An 8954-nucleotide genomic window follows, 5' to 3' on the forward strand; every position below is an offset into this window, starting at 1 on the left:
TAATTTGGTTTATTTTTGAGAGAGACTCACCTGGAACCCAAATGAATCTCTCGTTTGTGATGTTCTCAGGCAACCGAATGTGCTGCACCAGGCCGCCTCATGTTTCAGTCCCTACGATATTTGAAATATCGCGATACATGTATATCTTTGTAGTTTACTACTCATAAGGTTGCTGAAAATCCGTCGCGATATTTCAAAAATCGTAGGGACTGAAACATGAGGCGGCCTGGTGCAGCACATTCGGTTGCCTGAGAACATCACAAACGAGAGATTCATTTGGGTTCCAGGTGAGTCTCTCTCAAAAATAAACCAAATTAGTTTGCAAATGAGTGTATATTCGTTAATGTCTGCCGTTTTGTGCCCTTAATATCACTAAACAGAGCTGAACTCAACTCCAGGTCTAAACTCGAAGCAAACGGTCACAAGGACCGAATTTTTTGAGGCCTTACTGATTGCTTTTTTTCAAACTCATGTGCGTTCGGACAGACCCGAATGTGAAGCGGAGATTGTATTGGAGTTATCGATCGCACAAGTGACCTAAATTATCTTGTGTCTCACACACTATTTTACACGTTCTATAATGGGAAAGCGTAGATGAAATAAATTCATCTTGTTTTGTTTTCATCGCCCGATTCAAATTGTTCAAGGGATCACAACTCATTAAGGAAAAACATCATTTGTAGAGTTGTTACTTCTTACCACGTTGGCTCCACGCAACCACCTTCGATATCCATGTCCCTTTCACTTAACATCAAGGATGTGGAAGAACTGGCACACCGCCTTGAGATTCCCACCGAAATCAACTCCACCATTAACCATATAGGCCCCATTTTGCATCAGATCACAGCTCCAACCGTACTTTTCTTCGCGACCTCCACTAGTTTCATCCTGTTTTCTGGTACTCCTGATATGCATCGAACGACCGTCGTCCTGGTTTTCCTGTAACCAGTGTTCACGATGGAGCCGCCAAAAACCACTCCAATTGTGTGATTCAGCTTTCGCTGCCACCACTACAGGTGTAACGGTGGATACTACTGATGAGACATGCAAGTAGTATGTTTTCTCGTAAATCCGCTCGCGTCTTTTGAGAAGTGAGATCTATTACGGAATTTGTGGAGTCGATTTGTAGCATTTGCTTGAATTTGAGTGACAGTCAATGAATATCCAGGAAAGTTTAGCGAAGGCCTTCTCCCTTTCACAGGCACGTCTCTTCTGCATTGTACTCACTGGCGCTCGGTATTCGCACAATGAAATTGAGTCTTCGAAAGCTATGACGTGTCCCCGATGGACTAAAGCAATCAAGCAATTGAGTTCAGAGTACAAGTCCAAACTTTTTACCCCCGTCCAGGTATCCCGGAGTATCAGCAATACTAGGAACGCATTCCACCAGACTTTTTTCCGCCAGGAGTCTGATTGCTTCAGTGGACGATGAAATTCGGTGAGCCGCTCAAATAAGAACGTAGATTAGGACGTGCAGCACATTCAGCTTAAGGACATCATAAACGAGAGATTCAATTGAGTCTCACGTGAAAACCAAATTGATTTGCAAATGAGTGTATTTCTCGAAAACAGTGCAGTTTGGGTTCGAGTAGATCATAAGGTTGACGGAAACTCGGGGACTCCGCCTACCTGATGAGCCCCAATTTGGACGAAACCGGTCGTGGGTTGTCGAAGAGTTTGCAGCAACCTTGTGGGTAGTTTCCTTTATAAAAATAGATAAGTATGATTTTTGGTCTGAGCACATACGCCAAAAAACGCGGCATTTTGGCGTAAAAAGTTTTATTCCACTCGCAAAGGTTTTGCAACCAAGAGCATTGTGCGGCTAATGAGCCCCGTACACACTCTAGTGGGAAGAAGCGAGCAAAACTCGCGGAAAACTTTTCTTCGACGGAACGTTTCTAAATTCAGGTTCAGATGTCCCCCAACCTTGTCCACCAGGCTCACTTCTTGTTGAGAAAGTGGTTGATTCACTGTTTCGGCTTGAGAAAGACTCATACGATCATTTTTACGTCTCAGCTCAAATGCTACATGCATAAGAAATTGTTTTTGTCAAAACAGCCAGTCGATTCCTCGTAACTTTGTTCGTCTAAACTAAATCCGGAGCTAGCAAATATACACTCCTTTGCAAACTGATTTGATTTTCCGAGAGACTCACCTGGAACCCAGCTGAATCTCTCGTTTGTGATGTTTACAGGCAACTGAATGTGCTACACCAGGCCGCCTCATGTTTTACTCGCTACGATATTCGAGATATCATGATACACGTATATCTTTGTAATGCACTACTCATTAGGTTGCTGAAATCCGTCGACATTTAGATCCGGAGCTGTACATATTTTTTGCCTTACGAATTTGTTTTCTAGATACTCAGTGGAATTTTCAAAGTCTGACATACGCCGACGACATATGCACCATCCTGTTACGCTGGCACATCTTCAACGTTATGTGACCTTGGCGTGTAGAAATGATGTCAGAGTAATTCGCTTGTTTAACACACAAGAAGATTGTCAAAGAATGTGACGTGAGTCACTGCATACCAGTTATTTGTTTATAATCAATACTTACCAGAAATCAGTCACGATTCCTGAACCATTTTCTGTTAATTAGCGAAAATACACTCATTTGCAAACCAATTTGGTTTCGCGAGAGACTCACCTGGAACCCAGCTGAATCTCTCGTTTGTTGATGTTCTCAGGCAACTGTTAATTATTCATTATGTAACTCGCTTCAGCACTCAACTTTGTGTGTGACTAGGTTTGGCCTAATTGTGGTTGGTTCGTTTTGAAACACTTTTGTTAAATGCTTTTGTTATATTACGGTTAATCTAATAACCTAAGTTTGTCTAAGCCAGATCCTTTCAAAAAGTGGGATGTCCTGGAAAAAACCAAAGCGTTTTTCTCATCATTCACGGATAAAGATCAACCTCGAAAGGGGACACGAATTCCATTGCCTGTAATATCTCCAAGATTTATAAAATATGGTTTGTTTCACCATATTTGATAACAAGCGAGTAGCCTAATTGGCCGGTGCGCATACGTTCGAGGAATGACAGTCAAATTAAATCTCCATCGTTTGCCATCCCAAAAAGGCCTATTCTTATCGATATAATTTGCCCACAGAATCCAGAAAATAGATGAATCCCAAACCAATGTCTTTATGTTGCATGGCTGCTTATCTTCGTCTATCTGAATAGTAACCGCCAAACGAATCCCCCCAGCAGTGGGGAAATTATCTGTCTAGGTAACCAGTATTCTTGGAGTGATCTGTCCCATCAGTGGGAAATGTTGACTGGGCTTTCGGAAAGCCGTAGGGAGCAAAGGCTGAAAGGATGTTAGGCTGTAGTGAAATGAAGAGGATTCTTGAATAAAGGAAACTACTCACAAGGTTTCTGAAAACACTTCGACAACCCACGACCGGTTTCGCGCTTCTTGGGGCTAAGGTAGGCGCAGTCCCTGAGTTTCTGTTAACCTTATGTTCCTGAATATTTCATGTGTGTAGCCACTCAATCAATAAACGTTGTACTTGCAATATAATTACTGGCTGGAGCGCTCAAATCAATACCTGGCTCCCACCATCCGTCAGATGCTATTCTGCGGTCCCATTTGATCGAGAATTGACGTGATGGCGACGGATACAGGCTGCGTATTTCTTTGAAGCTTTCAGTCGGATGTCCAGGTTGTTTAGTGTGGTGTATTGGTCCGAAGCGTATACATAAATCCGATAGTTTGTGGGTGAAATTATAGCTATGTCATAATCATGGTCGACATCTTCACATTCTGCGGTTTAACTGTCATACAATCATAGGAGAGGGATACCTTAGTAAAGAATGGAAGCAAAAGGCAAGGGTTAGTAGAATATACCTGTTTCCGCTGATTTCGAATTTATAGTGCAACGCTTACATTACTTTAGACATATCAGGCCGTATCAATGAATTGGTATGCCGTTCTCTGGTCGAAAGCGCTTTTGTGGGGCGCAAAAGTGGCCTTTTTTTCGGCCGAAACAGATCTTCCTATGAAGTAAGTACTCACTTAGCCTTATACCGTGCGATGTTTCTCGTAGTATGATCAAGCTATTTTTGATATTGTTACTAGTCATTACTTGTCCTCTTTACGCTCTTCTCACGTGGACGCTTTGTTCTGATTATTGTCGGAAGTCTGGCAAAATGTCCCCGCCAACATAACGACCCTGGTACCAATTTCTCTGAGTAAACAGCCGACAGGATCTCCTACCTTTCTTGCTGCCTGCGACTTGCTTTACCTCATTTCTGAGTTTTTGGAGAATAAACCTCCTTTTTATCCGTCCCAGTGACCATTATTTCGTTTCCCAGCGATGCCAAACTGTCAGACCATCGCAGTTCTCAATCATGTGAGCAACAGGAAGTGGGCAAGTGCACAGAGGGGGGTGCGGCTGGTCCCGAAAGAAACAGGAAACGCCCCAAATCGTATTCTATTCCAAAAACAGTTTTGTTTGAGGGAACTAGGGTCAGTGGAGCTCATCAAGACCACCAGCAAGACGACGACGATGACAACCAACGCCGCCGCCACCACAATTAAAGGTTGCTAGATTGGTGGCTCCTGAGATTCTAGCAAGCGAAATTTGATGGGCTCTTTGTAGGCATGTTTTGGAGGGTCATTTAGTTGAGTTGGAACTCTCTCCACTATTTGGGGCATTCATGATTTAACGAACCTGGTTATCCGTAGGATCTCTTGACTTACCAATGTGCTTGGATCAATGATTGAAAGTGGTGCATCAGAATGCGCGTTACCTCGGCATGTGCTGATCAGCAGTCTCCATAAGACTGTGCTTTGGCTATGCTTTGGCTAACTATCTATTTGGAACATATGAAGAACCAAGTTCTCAGTCAGTTGGAAAAGTTTGGAAGGCCCCGGTGAACCGAAAATTACACGTGATCTCATCCCCTCCCCCAATTAACTAAAATGTCGTAGCAACTACAAACCCACACAAACAAAAAGTACCAAGATGAACCATCAGTTTAAACGCTCTGAACGGAAAGGTCAAGAACCCAAACCAGACCAAAAATGATCTCAAATGCCCCCAACCCATTAACCATAAGATGTAGATAGCCACACTGACCGACAAGACCGTTTAACTAACATTCAACACTGATATAGTGTGCTAATCGGAAGGGATGTTAGAGAGTGGTTCTTCTTCTACCTTAAATCTCGGCCAACTTGGTCTAACGATGCTTTTTTGTCAAAAGCCAAAACGTTGGTCAGTCATAAAACTACCAAATGTCTGCCAAGCTCCTTTGAAACGATGAACCAAGCGATTAAAGGGAGTCCCTAAGACTGGTGATGGGCTACCAACATTATTAATAAAACAAAAGTGTTTGCAAATCGTCCACTTCTCTTATGGTGTCAGATGTCAACATTGGAGAAAAATTACCTTCACGTACGCCACCAGTAAGCATTATTGCCTGTCTGTCTCTCTATCTATCTGTCTGTCTGTCTGTCTGCCTGTCTGTCCGTCCGTCTGTCTGTCCGTCCATCTGTCTGTCTGTCTGTCTGTCTGTCTGTCTATCAGGCCGGTATCTTTCTGGTTGGCAATTTGCTGAATGTTACGTGCAAAGGAGCGTTTTCTTGAGAATCTCACACTATTGCAACGTTGATTGAGGCTGGCGGAGCTAAAGCGTAGGCTCTCTCACTTTATATATATAGTTATGAGGGCACATCTGTGGTCTTGCTCGTTCTGGTGCAGCAGTAGCTTGTATGCATTCATATCCGCCTTTGGCGTATACAGAACGATCTGCGCATCCATCCAGTCAACGGTCAGGCACCACATTCCAACGGATACCAGTAACTCAGTCAGCATGAATCATCCGATCCACCCTTTATGGGGACCAGCTGATTTTACTGTCGTGGTCCTCATACCAGTGTGTTTCCTCTCTGCCTAAATGAATAAACCAGGGGGAATCAACTATTCTCGGTTGTAAGAGGGAAGACGCTAGATGTAGGACCTTAAAGAGGAGAAGGGAGTGTGCCTCTCCTTTGGGACGTGTCAGCTACAAGTGGGACCCGGAATTTGTGCTTTCATGGGTGCAATGCGAAACCGTCCTGACTATTAGCAGAAAGCTTGTCATCTTAGGACTATCCTTTTATTATATGTAATCACTGTTAGCGTTTCCCTTCACATATGATCGTACCAAACCGTGTTCTATTTCGGCAATGAACTTAAGTACTTGGGTTGGGAACCACACAGGGATGGCGTGGAAGCACACCAGCGGTAATCTTCAAAGATGATAGTGTATGGTTTGGATGTCTTTCTTCTCGAAGTCGTAAAGACCAATTTGCTTACTTCATCCCAATTTCGCCTAATTCGTGCAAACAAATGACTGAGGTAGTTCAAAAGTATCCAAGGGAATGTAAACTCCTCCAAGGAAAGCAGTACTATACGGCTCGTCTGTAAATTCATTCACTTGAAAAAAAAACGCGAATATACACTTTTAAAATAGTTCAGCCAAACGGCTGGCATACTTGTGACACGAGCCAACTTAATTTGGCCCATGATGTACTTTTTCTCCGTCTACATAGGTTTTTCGTTAGAAACCTATCACAAACCTTTATTTATCTTTCTGTAAGGTGACGAAAATACATTTATAGTACATCAGTTTACTGATATCTTAATGCTATTTGTCAAATGTGTTTGTCTCATTCTCCGATTGACAGGCAATGACTACGCTCTCCTGAACCAGGTACGTCAGTTCTGGTTCTTTGGTTCTGGATTGAACATGTGACTAAGTGGTATGCGTGTGTGTGTGTGTGTGTGTGCGACAACGTATGGTTGTCCAGCGGGTGTCTGTGTGTAAAGGTGCGTTCGTGTTGCATAATTGCGGTGTTTATGCACAAACGAACAAAGTGGGATCGAATTCCAATCCGAGCGCGTCGTATGTGACGCCTGAACAACAAACAGGATTCAGGGGCTATGGATGAATGGAATTCTGAAAACGGATATCCTGGTGAGAAATGTGTCGGTCGAATGACGGCTAGTCTTGATGCAATCTCATGATCGATTCGCTAAGAATACGGGAGCTAACGGCAGCTTGGTATCGACCCGCGAACTGCATACCAGCAAAGTTTTGAAGTGTGTATAATAAAACCGGAATAACCTGGATAACTTGTACACGCGGTGCTGCTGACGATGTGAAGGTGAATGTCGAAGAACATGCTAAATGTGATTCGCAGAGTTCGTAGAAAGAAAACTGTTTAAATTGAACTTAATTATCTAAAATACACATTTGTTAAAATGTCCTCCACTGTGTCGATCGTGTTGCTCCACAATCGTCTTCGGAACACGTCAGTTGCATCCCACAATTCAATGCCGGAGACATCAGAGTTGCCATAAAGAATTATCCAGCCGAGTGCGGTGACTCGCCTCCTTAAGTTTCAGTACGTTTTGCTTGACTATGTCTGGGGATAAACAACCGCTGAACTGTGAAAAATTTACAACTCTGAGAAGTCAGTGAATGGACTGGTGAAGCCTATGCATGAGAACATGCACAAACTACTGATAAAAACACTGGGGGTAGGATTTGGAGAGTAAAACAAAGTTTTCGAGAAATACACTCATTTTCAAATCAGTTTGGTTTTCACGAGAGACAGCTGAATCTCACATTTTAGGATATTCTACAACTGAATGTGCTACACACAGGCTGCCTCGTGTTTCAGTTGGCACAGCATTCGATATATCGCGGCATATTTTCATAAAGGAAACTACTCACAAGATTGCTGAAAACTCTTCAACAACCCACGACCGGTTACGCCCCTATTGGTGCTCATCAGGTAGACGCAGTTCCCGAGTTTCCGTCAACCTTATGTTCTACTTGAATCCACATAGCACTGTTTTCGACAAATACACTCATTTGCAAATCAATTTGGTTTTTACGAGAGATTCAACCAAATCTCTGAGCCCCAGGAAGGGTGAAACCGGTCGTGGGCTGTCGGAGAGTTTTCAGCAAGCTTGGGAGTAGTTTCCTTTATCGAAATAAAACGAAGTCTCCTGATAGACGTTAGATAGGATGCTATCGATTTTTTATGGCGCGTTGTACGCCATCGGTAATCTTCCTTAGGCAATCATCATCTCGCACTTCCGCTACATCTGGTATCGCAAATGCGTTGGTTTGACCTAGAGCTGTACCGACGGCGTCAGGACCTTTGAAAACCACGATAAAACTTCCTTGGGTTCCCCGTTCGGATGCGATGTAATGCAAACTGATTGTCCCTGGTCTATTCAAGGCGTCGTGAGTTTGAGATCCAAGGGGTATGCAAGAAATAACCATTTGGTGTACTGCGGCATTCACTCCCTTCATGTATTCCGCACACTTTCCGTACTGGGATAGCGGAATTTAGTTTGTATTTGAACATTTTGAACACACTGAGTACTGGATATCGTTTTTAACTGTCTGAAGTGGAGGTTTTCATCTATATTACACGCTCATGCAAGGCTTCTGAGGCGGGCCTCCATCTAGGTACTAAAGTCTTAATGATTTAAGCGTTACCTAGGCAAAATAACACAAATAGTTGGTTTTATGCTGACAAAATGACCATGCTTACTGGTCACCAGTAACTGTCCAGACGTTCCGATTGCAGAACATCCGACACCGTTCGTCGGTTATCTATGATTCGCTTGGTAACTTTAAATCGGACACAGGGGACCAGATTGGACGGTTCGTAAAACCCGACCTTTTTATGACTGGAGTAATAAATGAACTTTGTGAACCGTCCAATCAATCGTGTGTGTCACAGGAGCGCCACATACAACTCTGTGATGTGAACAAGTGATTTGCGCTCATTTGTACGGCCCGAAGACACCAGGTGACGTGAACTGTCAGCAGCTTCAACGGCAAGACGTTTAAGGTGATGCTGAATAACACGTCTGGATTAGTGACTTTGGTTGTTTCTATTAAAGATGTTCTTCCTAAAAACTTATTTAGCCAC

The sequence above is a fragment of the Opisthorchis viverrini genome (genome assembly GCF_000715545.1).
Source record: "Opisthorchis viverrini unplaced genomic scaffold opera_v5_168, whole genome shotgun sequence".
NCBI classification, from domain to species: Eukaryota; Metazoa; Platyhelminthes; class Trematoda; order Opisthorchiida; family Opisthorchiidae; genus Opisthorchis; species Opisthorchis viverrini.